This window comes from Nicotiana sylvestris, chromosome 12 (assembly GCF_000393655.2).
Source record: "Nicotiana sylvestris chromosome 12, ASM39365v2, whole genome shotgun sequence".
In the NCBI taxonomy this organism is placed as follows: Eukaryota; Viridiplantae; Streptophyta; class Magnoliopsida; order Solanales; family Solanaceae; genus Nicotiana; species Nicotiana sylvestris.
The window spans coordinates 19,904,523-19,916,644 of record NC_091068.1 but is presented as its reverse complement, the minus strand read 5'-3'; positions in this window follow the sequence as shown (position 1 = coordinate 19,916,644).

Below are 12,122 nucleotides of genomic sequence, written 5' to 3'. Positions count from 1 at the left end.
ACCAAGCAACAAGATCAACAAGCATACAAGCACGAACTGAAGAAAAAGGATCAGGTATAAATAACAAAATTGTCATTTCATACTTAGAATATTTTCTACAAAGGCTCGAAAAGACGCCCACAAAAACGCACAAGTTTGCGGTAAAACAAAAGAAGGAAAAGAAAAACTACTAATTGCCACCAAGACCAGCAGTGCCATCGGCTTGATCACCTAGGCCATCCCCATCGCCCTCAGGATACTCATCCTCATACCAGGCATCCTCTTCAATTCGGTCTATGCCTGCATCTCCCTCATCGTCACTGGCCTCTGGTGTAGCAGGATCATAACCACAAGTGACCCGAGCTCCACGTGACTTAACACGAGCATCTTCAAAGATGGCTTCTGAAACTATTCATGCCCTCATCAGATCTCTAAATATATCCAGCTAGGCCTCGACATAAATCCACTCCTTGTAAAAATCTCGGGGAATATCAGGGAAATAAGAAGTGCGGGAAGAGGACGGTCGATCCAGTAATTGGGCCTTCTTGGCCTCTAGAGAGGTGACTCGATCACAAAGGCCAGAAGCCTCTTTCTCTAATTCTCCAATCTGTTCATCAAATCGCTCTTCTTTGAGCCTGGCTGCCTCTAAGGCACTCTCTCGTTCGAAACGGAGAAAACGGATCACGATCTCGAAAGCCTCCACATTTCTCATAGCCCTCACCCGAGCTAACTCCACCTTCTCAAGATCCACTGCCTTCTCAGTGACCTAGCCACTTAAAGTATCTGCTTTGAGTTGACACTCCTCAAGCTCGATGCATAGTGAGACCACCTAGGCTTGGAGATCGCCATACTTGGATTCGGCCCCCTACTAACCTCAAGTTCTTCTTATTTATTTCTTAGTGTCTCCTCAAGAATGATGTATTTTTAGATGACCCTCACTAGCTCGTCATATTTCTCCTTCAGTTCATCTCAGAGAGCCTGGAAATTGCCGTTCTCACCAAACCACCTACAAATCTCCCAATGCTTATCACGGTGCTCGCGGTACTTTCGCCGTAACTTCATAAAAATATCCTTGCACCTCTCCTCTCTTCGAGCACTTTCAATTTCCAAAATCACGGTCTACAACCACAAAAAAGAAAAAGTCAAACATAAGAACGTCTCCGTCAACAAAGATGAAGCACGGAGATTGATCAGAAAACTGAATAAAGCAGGTAAGAAAAAAAAGCCTTGAAAATTTACCCAGAGAGCGAGGCCGACTATGCTTCTCGATAAGGTGGCGTTATCCAACACCGCAAAGGTTACACCCTCCACGTCAGAACAAAGAGGACCAAGAGAAGGGACCACGTTCTCTGTGTTTTTCAAAAGTTCACTGTCCATGGGAATTGCAATGGTCCGCGTGGACCCCTCCAATCTCACCTAAAGTTGGGTAAACCCCTCCTCCATCATCCTTATTTCATCAGCATCGAGATCAAAACTCGTCTCATATCCATCCCTGACAACGTCTTTTTCTCCCTTCGACTAACAAAAGAGAATCGGTAGCCGACTGCGAAGTCGATGTCACATCTTGCAGCAGATTATCAGAAACCACAGTGGCCGACCCTTTGGCTCTTACCGCTGCAAAGGGAAGAGGTATGCCCTCTATGGTCCCCGCCAATGTTGGAATGTTAGACGACGGCTCGACATCATCCTTGAGTTTATGGTTGCCATTTCACGGATGAAAAAATCATCCATTGTCGAATCTACAGTCTGGGCAACCCATAGACGACGTGCATCGATCTTCTCTTATGGGGAACCAAAATCCCGCTGCTTGGCAACTCCTCCTCTTTCTTGTCCACAAGACGGTGCAGGGGGGAAGTTAGAATCTCTGCTATCGAAGTATTCACAGGCCAAGAAGAAAATGACACCGAGGCAGCAACAGACGGGGTCGACGACCGAGCAGACCTGGTGGCGGCTGAGGAAGGAACAAAAGCAGATGATCGAGCTAGCCTGGACGCAGTTACAGTGGGATTAGACGCCAAAGAGGAGGTAGCTTTCCTCTTACAAAATGCAGGACGAGGAGTCATCGGCCTCCTCAAAGATCCTCGGGCTGAAAAAGAAAAAACAAAGGTTATCACCACCATCAATAGAAAACTACAACAAGTAGGCTACCACGAGGTCAAGACAACAAAAATACATATATAAATTCACTAGCCAAGGAAGGATCCGACCTAAACTTCTTGATAAAGCTCGACCACTCACGAATTCCCACGGTACGAGGGAGAACTCTACCAACCTAATCAAAAATATCTCCGACCAAAGAAGGAGGCACAATCTTGGGTGCATAAGAAGAGAACCCAAATTCAGAATCTATGACCGAAACAAGCAAATCAAATGTTTTAGCAAAGAAAGGTTGAATGCTTATGAGTGTAATTCCAAGTCGGGAAAGCCGTCCACGTTCGCCACCATGTCTTCAGTTATGACAAAGATGAAATTATGCCAGAACTAGCGGTTTAGTTTGTCTTCCATCTTCACTAAAAAGCATTTGACCCCTTGATGGCGAAGATTCAACATTGACCTCTATAGAAACTAGGGGCGAAGAGATGCATCCGATGCTGGAGTGTGACCTCGACCCCGGCTAGTTCTGCATATTTAGTAAGCATCCTAATAAGCTTGTAGATATTTGGAGAAATATGAGCCGAGAAAACGCCATGGTAATGGCAAAACTCCTCCACCAGTAGGAGAAGGGGAAGAGTGTAGCCAACATGAAAAGGGTAAGCATAGAATGCGCAATACCTGGGACAGTTGGTTTGCACCACATCCCGTTCGGCAGGAACCAAAGCAATGCGAGCACGAATGTTGAATTTAACCCTAAGCTCCACTAGGTCGGCCTCTTTCATTGCTGACTCAGAATCTTTGGGCTCATCTTCTGGCTATTTCGAAAAATCAGACCTAACTTTCTCACCACGAGGAACTATCTCCTCCACCGTGGGAAAGTTCTCATCCTCGATGGCAACGGAAACGCCCACAGCGTGAGGAGGCATAAGCACTGCCAAAGGGACAGGGCTACTTCCCTCACCAGGACCAGAAAACACGTTGTCCATAATTCCAACAAGAGACGGGATATTTAAGTGAAGAGGGGTTAAAAGCAACTAGAATTGCCAGAACTAGGAAAGTAGACACACAATGATGAAGTAAGGAGAAGAAGACATAGAGATTCGATATGAAGAATACACAAAACACGAATGAATACCCTTATATCCCTATTTATAAGTATTCAAGCATCAAATCGAAAAATCAAGCCATCATTACCCAACATTAGTACCGAAACAACAGATGTATGGGAAACGATACAAAACATCAGAAAAACATGCCATAATGACGCATGATGTCATTTTGAAGAAGAAGTGATGTGACTCCGAAAGTCGTGGCTCACGAATGGTCACACTGTCATCTCGTCTGAAATATCACTACTCGACTTGCTCATCCAAATTTTTCCAACCATAATAAAAGAATCTGCTCATTAAGGTTGCCTAGGGCCAGCTTTAATAAGCGGAGGGACCAACGGTATAGGTCAAAATCTATCTCAGTGCTTAGGGCAAAGTAACATCGAGAAATGAGTCAGCTGAGGTTGACTAGGAGATAGCGAGGCTCATGGTCGAGATGAAAATGATGGCCGATGTCGAGCCCCGCAAAAAGAGTTGTAACGGCTAGTTTATTAGAATAGGATATTAAAGAGAATATTTTATTAGATATTCTCTTCACTTGTACTACTAGGGTTTACTGGGGTATGTCCCATATAAATAGGAAAAAAGTTAATGAATAGAGGCATGTGATATTCCTTGTGATAAAAGCATACTTTGCTAAAAGATTCTCTCTCTTTTGTAAAGATACAAAGACTACCTTTTTATCAAAATTCTTGCTCATATTGTTTCACACTTTTCCATCAGATCCGAGAATATTTCAAATGTTGTAAGATTTGTTTGTCACTCATCATTATCAGGAGGAACAATGACGAAGTTCATTGTTTATTGGGTGAACCAATTCTCCTATTTACTTAAATGTTATTTATTACTAGTTACTTCTCCATTATTACATATATCTTTCGAAACACATATTGAATTCTACTGTCGATCTCTACTAGATCTGTCTAAACATTAGCCATATTATTAGAATCCATATCTAGAGATATTATCATAACAAGGTTTAACTTGTTATTATACAAATATAATTGTTTTAACCAAAAATTACACTTTTTGGTCAAACATCACTAAACTGGAAGGCAGACCAACTTCTTTTAACAATAGACAAATCCATAGAAGTTCACTCGTGGCAACAGAAAAAGGATGACATTGAACCTCAGTATAAGTGCGAGAGACAGATTGTTGTTTGCGAGAACACCAAGAAACAAGCGTCGAACTGAAGAAAATCGAAAAACTAGTAGTTGACTCCTGATCATCTATACTTTCTACCCAATCACAATCATAATATCTTTGTAAATGGAGAGAGTTCTAATTTGTAAAGAAAATACCAAAAGAGGAAGTAGATTCATATATCACAAGATACGCTTAACTACTGCCCAATGATTCTCTATGGGACTATGCATGAACTGAGAGACTTTATTAACAGAGAAGGAAATATCAGGTCTAATGAATATGAGATGTTATAAACCCCCAACGATATTTGATAAAGACTATAATCAAGGAATTGAGTATAGTCACTTGCATACAACTTATTACTCGAGCACATGGGAGTAGAAGTATTACTGCAAGTTAACATGCTACTCTGTTCCAAGAGATCATGTGTACATTTAAATTGATGTAACACCAACCCATCATATCAACAAGTAGCTTCAATACCCAAAAAGTAATTAAGCTTACCCAAGTCGCGCGAGGAGAAACATATTCCCATCTGTTAAAACAATGAAGAAACTAGACACATTCAAATGCCCAAGACTATAATATCATCAATATAGATCAGATAAAAGGGTCTTTCAGTGTATGTGCTTCTAAAAAAGAGTGAGGAATCTGTTTTGGAGCCTTGGAAACCAAGCTCATGCAGAGCATCATTCAAATATTTATTTCAAACTCGAGGAGCCTGTATAAGGCCATAAATAGACTTCTCTAGCTTGAACATAAAATCAGGATTATAGGGCCAATAATGTTGAAATGTGAACAATGTAAACTTGTTTCCATTTGTTTACATTAGTTCATGAACTAGAATATTAATTTAGTACATGTATTAGAGTGTAAACATATTGTTGTACTTTGGAAGATACAATGTCTAGTAGTATCATCCATGTACCTTGAAAGATGTGAGGTGTGGACTTAGTTATTATATATACATGTAGTGTAGGCTAGATACATGAAAGATTTCTCCTATAAATAGCCATGTATTCCTAGCTATTTGGAGTAAGTCAAGTTGCAAGAAATCATCCTTTCCTACACTTTCTTCTTTGTGAGTTCTGAGTATTCATTTGTGTTGTCTTACTCTCCCAAATTTTCTAACATATGGTATCAGATCCAGTGTGTTTGAGAAATAACTAAACTTGGAGAGAAAATAAAAAATAGTAATAGAACTCCATTTCAAGTTCCTATGCTCACAAAAAAGAACTATGAAAATTGGTGTATCCGGATAAAGGCTTTGCTTGGTGCATATGATGTTTGGGAACCAGTGAAAGTCGGAGGTGATGGAGCGGAAGATGATGCTTCCTTTAAAAAGAAAGATCAAAAGGCTCTCACTCTCATCCATCAAAATTTGGATGACAAGATGTTTGAGAAGGGTGCAAATACAACCACCTCAAAGCAAGCATGAGAGATTCTTCAAGCTTCCTTTAAAGGTTTGGATAAAGTAAAAAGAGTTCGTCTCCAGACCTTGAGAGTAGAGTTTGGATCATTACATATGAAGGAATCCGAATTTGTTTCAGATTATATTTCAAGAGTTTTGGCTATTGTCAATCAAACAAAGAGATATGGTGAAGACTTAACTGATGATAGGGTCATTGCAAAAATACTACGGTCCCTAGATTAAAAATTTAATTATATTATTGTGGCTATTGAAGAGTTCAAAGATTTGGATACCATGACCATTGAATAACTCAAGGGTTCTTTGCAAGCACATGAAAAAACGTTGAAGAAACCAAAAGAAGGATCGGTTGAACAAGCATTGCAAGCAAAACTTTCTTTCAAGGAGAAAGATGAAAGGCATGGCTCGTAACAAAGAGGTGGTGGACATGGACAAGGTCATGGTGAAAAAGGAAGAGGTGGTAGCCAACCACCAAATGAAGAAAATAGGTGTCAAGACTCTAATCAAGGAAGAGGTCGTGAAAGAGGTAAAGGATGGAGGCAAAATCAAGGAAGATATGATAAGTCTGATATTGAATGTTATATTTGCCATAAATTTGGTTATTTTTTTGGGAATATAAAAATAATATGGAGGGAAAAAATAATTTTATGGAGAGCAAAAATGAAGATGGAGATGGCATTTCAGTTGTCGCTTGCAAAGCAGAAGAAAGTGTAAAGAGAAATCAATGGTACCTTGACTCTGGTGCAAGTAGCTATATTTGTGGAAAGAAGAATTTATTTGTGGAGCTTGAATAATTGAATGGTGGCAACCTCACTTTTGGAGACTCTTCGTAGGTTAAAATCAAAGGAAAATGAGCGATTTTAATTCGTTTGAAAGATGGCAGTCACCAATTAATTTCTAATATTATGTATGTACTGGAGATGAGAAGTAATATTTTAAGTTTGGGATAGCTTTTGGAAAAAAAATTATAATATTCATATGAAAGATAAAAAATTATTTATGAGAGATGAAAATGGGAGATTGTTAGCCAAAATTCCTATGTATAATAATAAAATGTTTGTTTTGAACCTTCAAAGTGATGTTCCGAGGTGTTTGTTTTCATGTGCCAAAGATTCATTTTGGCTTTGGCATATGGAGTTGGTCATGTGAATTTTGATAGTCTAAAGTTGATGAAGAAAGAAAGCACGGTGAATGGATTGCCAACTATTGATCATTCGAGCCACCTTTGTGAAGGATGTCTCTTTGGAAAGCAAGCAAAAAAAAAAAAAAGCTTTCCTAAAGAGTCTTTGACTAGAGCCGGATGCCCATTGGAGTTGATTCACATGGATGTGTGCGGACCAATCAAGCCATCTTCACTTGATAAAAGTGATTATTTTTTATTTTTTATTGATGATTTTTCTAGAAAAATTTGGGTGTATTTTTTGAAGGTGAAATTGGAGGTGATTGATACTTTCAAGAAATTCAAGAGCATAGTGAAAAACAAAGTGGCTATCAAGTTAAATCATTGCGGTCCGATAATGGTGGAGAATTCACCTCAAATGAATTCAAGATTTTTTGTGAGAATAGGGGAATTCGTCACTTTTTGACTGTTCCAAGATCACCACAACAAAATGGCATCGTGGAAAGAAAGAGCCAAACTATTCTCAATATGGCATGGAGTACGTTGAAGAGAAAAAATATGCCATATGAGTTTTTGGCTAAAATAATTGTTTGTGGAATGTATTTGTCAAATCGATGTCACACCAAGAATATTCGTGACAAAATACCTCAAGAGGATTAGAGTGGTTTCAAGCCAAAAGTTGCACATTTAAGAGTTTTTGGGAGCATTGCATATGCACATTTGCCGGATGAGAAGAGGTCCAAGCTTGATGATAAAAGTAAGAGGTATGTTTTCATTATCTATGATCAAAGTTCTAAAGGTTATAAATTATATAACTCAAGAAATATCAAGGTCACCATAAGCAGAGATATTGAGTTTGATGAAGATAATACTTGAGAATAGAAAACTAAAGAGCACGATTACTTTTTTGTCCTTTCTTTGATGAAGATGATAATGAAGAAGTTGTGGAGAAGTTGATCTCACCCAAACTCACACCATAGTTATAGGTAGTGAGGCGGTCGAAGCAATAATAAAACCCAACGCAAGTCGGGGTCAATTCCTTAGGGAGTTAGAAATAGGATTAGTTATACACCTAGTGTAATTGTATAAAGTGCCTCAATTGGCACTTCCACATTCTTGTTGGTTGTTTCTATTTCTACTTTAATTTATAGATTGAAACTAATCAACTAGAAGACAATGTTTTTGGTTTTGATTGCTTTTCAAATGATAAAGGATTTAGGGTCGTGACTTTCACCTAGGTGGTTACCTAACGGGTTGTAAACTTTAGAGCAAGTTTGATTAGTCAGGGTCGTAATATAGCAATCACACGTAATTACACACTCTATACCTCTCGGTAGTTTGAGTGATTTTGCCCAATTTGGATTTCTCAAGTCCAAATCGGTATTGCATAAATCAAGTGATATATGCTCAAGCCGGGTCTTACTATCTCTAGATTTGACCTTTTAATTGGGGCTATCAATGTATTGAGTTCACCCCAATTCCTTGTTAGCCAAGTTTTCCTAGACTTAGTCTCTCTTTCTCAAGTAAAAACTAGGTCAAATAGGTATGAATCAATGTTTGCAACTATTAATTCTAGAATTCAAGTATAAACAAGGCTAAATATCACTAACCTAATCACAAACAAGCCCTAAATTAACTACCCATTAAGTACCCACAATAGGGTTGACCCAAAACCCTAGCTAAAGATTTAGCTACTCATGAAAAATAAAGAAATACAAGAAGAAATTAAGATAGAATGCATAATAATTGATTAGACAAAGAAAATCTAATGTTTAGAAGTTAATCTAGTACAAAATTACTCAAAGAAGTAAAGAAGACGGCTCAGGTCCACTTCTGCAAACTCAACTTAACCTAAAAATGACAAAAAGTTCTATTTATACTAAGTTGAAAATATCTGACAAAAATGCCCCTGCGAAGGTTGTGCGGCCGCATAATTCTGGAGCGGTCCACACAATGGGCTTCTGCGGACGCACAATTATTGTGCGGTCCGTATTCTTGGAACTTCAGGGCTTCTGCGGTCCGCATAAAATAGGTGCGGCCGCACTTCTGATTATGCGGCCGCACAAAAGTGATGCGGTCCGCACTCTCTGCTTTTGGGCTTGAAACAACTCTCTGGTTCTTCAAACCTGTGGACCGCATAATAATAACTGCGGCCGCACTTGAGTCCGCATGCCTTTATCTGGCCCAAACACTGCTCTCTAAATCTTCCCTCTGTGGCCGCATGCTTTTATCTGGCCCAAACACTACTCTTTGACTCCTTTATGAGTTAATTTTTACTTCTTTGACTTGTTTCCTAATATTCCTACAAGCAAGTATATTTCATTAGTTTTCGGGAATGCCTTTATGCATTTTGAGCTAAATTGCAAGTAAAATGTTGCAATTAAGCGGTCAAAATCCCTACTTATCAACTCCCCCAAACTTAAGTTTTTGCTTGTCCTTAAGCAAATAAGGCAATTCCCACCTCCACTAGAAAAGGGATATTTTAGCTGGCCTAAGATGAATCAATTAGGCATTAATTGAGACCAACAATTACCCACAACATATATGAATTATCAACAATATAATGATATGACTTTTTGAGTACCATAGTTCTAGTGACGCTAGAGCATCAAGAGTTGACTCTATTCATCAATGAAGCTCACTCTTTTACGTAGATCATTGTGGATCCTAAACTCCTCCTCCTCCTCCTCCTCCTCCTCCTCCTCTATTCTCCATTAGCAATTCTCACTTTAGAATGCAATACTCGAAGCAAGGATCGTGAAAAGTTCACTCATCTCTCTCAAAAGAACGTCACAAGTTCGGCTTAAGTACCATAAGCTTGACCCTTATGTAAATCACCACTAATGTAAGCTCGCTCAACTTGAAATCATGTAGGACTTTTGCGGGAAGTAATGGAGGCTTTTGGACCAATGTAAGACTTGTTGGAAAAGAATGATTTTATTTTTCCTTAAACACTCCATTTTCTCTTTTTGGCTCATGCTTTCTTGACTTTGAGTCATTTTCTTCTTCATTAGGGGAACTAAAGAGACATAACGTCACTCTTTCTTAATCATGACATTCATTTTTCTCCTTTGTTATTTACTTCAGCCTTTCCTCCTTATTTTCTTTGGAATCTCCTTCAACTCTTCACTTTCTTTTTGTTCTTTTTTTCTTTTTCTTTGTACCTTTTATCACTTTAATCTCCTTGTCTCTCCCCCAAACTTATGTTTTTGCCAATTGTTTCTCAAGAATGCTAAGGAAAGATTGGGTGCCAAGAGAGGGTCGTTACAGAATGGATAAAGTCTTGTAACATGGTTTTTGAAAGAAAAAGGACTTAGGCTCAAAGAGGTTGACTAGGAATATCACATTGGTAGGTTATGGAAGATTTCAAATTTAAAATTGGATCAAGGAGAGCCTACAATCATTTCTCAAGCCAAACTACACTTAAAATTTCGCCTAGACAAACATTCGGGGCAAGTTCTAGACCATTAGTACGGGTACTTGGATTTGTAACTAAACATCTCACCTCTCACGCTTCTGGATTGCTAAAGAGAATAGATTAGAGGGCCCACAACAACCCTAGCTAAGATTGAGAATCACAAATGGCTCAATTTGAACCAATCGATGACTGCTTAAGTTAACACAAGAGTCTACAGGGTCACAACTAGAGCTATTTTCTGCCAACAACTTGTTTTTAACCATACAATCATAGGTAAATGTGTTGGTACTAAGTGAAGCATGATTGAGACCCATTTTATTCATGACTACTAAATTTACCAAAATATAAAAGAAAATGGACTCAATCCCTTAAGAAGGTTGTCACGCCATCCATCAATGGGAAGAGCCACCCGGTTCACACATAATCCACCTTTGGAAAGAACCGTGGCATTAAGAAAACCAAAGGCTTATTGTTCACTCAAAACGTAAAAAGAAGCTACTAAAGTAAATAAGAAGTTATACTACTAAGTAAAAACAAACTAAAGAAGCTATGAAATAAACTACAGAAAGCGAGATAAATGAATATACAAACCAAAGTCAAATGAATATATACATAAGGGAAATGAATATCTACATAAAATGGGGAGAATACATACATACAAAAGGAAAATAAAGATGAAAGAAAAATAGTATCAGAGTTATTATAGCCCAAATGTCAAATGTCAAGTCAAATAATCAAAATAGACGACCCCCAAATAGAAATAAGCATTGTCTTTAATGCTTAACAAAAATAAGAACATGGAAAGGGTAGAGAGTTAAGAGTCCCTATGTAGTCTAAGTCTGCATACGATCATCAGCACCCTCGGTCTCAAGCTGGATCTCATCATCACCTGGCTGAGGGACAACAGGGTTGCTGAGCATCTGGATCATCTCTTCAGTAGTGTGGGAGGTTACAACTGGTTCCTCAGACTGGCCGACTACTGCCTCTAGTGCCTCGGGAACTGCTGGTGCTGCTGGGACTGAAAGCTCCATATGCAGTTCCAATGGTAGATCTCTTGCCGATGCAATCTTGGTGACCTCCTTTCTCAACTTGTCCACTGACCTCTTTGATGCTTGAGACTTTTTCATCCTTTTGACCTACTTGCTCAAGTCTTCAATGACTTTCCTATGCGCCACTAAAGTATCCGTAATGGTCTTCTGGTTTTCAAGAATCTTTTTCAATGTTTCCTCCACTGATAGAGGTACTTGTGGCTCTACTGTGACTGAAGACTGTGCTGTAACAGAATTGGATATAGCAGTTAGCTTTGTAGTAGCTGCCTGCATCCAGTTATTGAGACTCGCCAATGACTGAGAGACTCACAGTGCAGTCTGAGGATAAGTAGATGAAGCCGACATTGGTAATGGCACTGATAGTCTAGCAGAAGTAGGTGGTCCGGAGGATGAAGTTGGCATGGCTGCTATTTTGGTGGAAGTGTCGGCTACTGTGGAAGGCTCGACAACTTAATTAGTATCCACTACCGTTGGCTCCTCAAACTGGCCAGTAGAGGTAGTAGCTTTACCCTTGAATTTTGGGTTGTCAGCTCCCTAAATGTGGTACTATGAGAAAGGCTTCTTGGCCTTCACTTCGGTATCATAATGTTTCGGCTCCACCCCTTGATCCTTGAAGTATTTTGTGAGGAAGTTCGGGTATAGATAGGATCTTTCACCCTTCTGGATAGCTAAAATGATATTGGTGGACATGATGGCACTAATATTTATCGGATACCCAACCATAATTGAAGCCACCAAGGCTGCACGGGGAAGTATGAGCATGTTTTCATTGAGG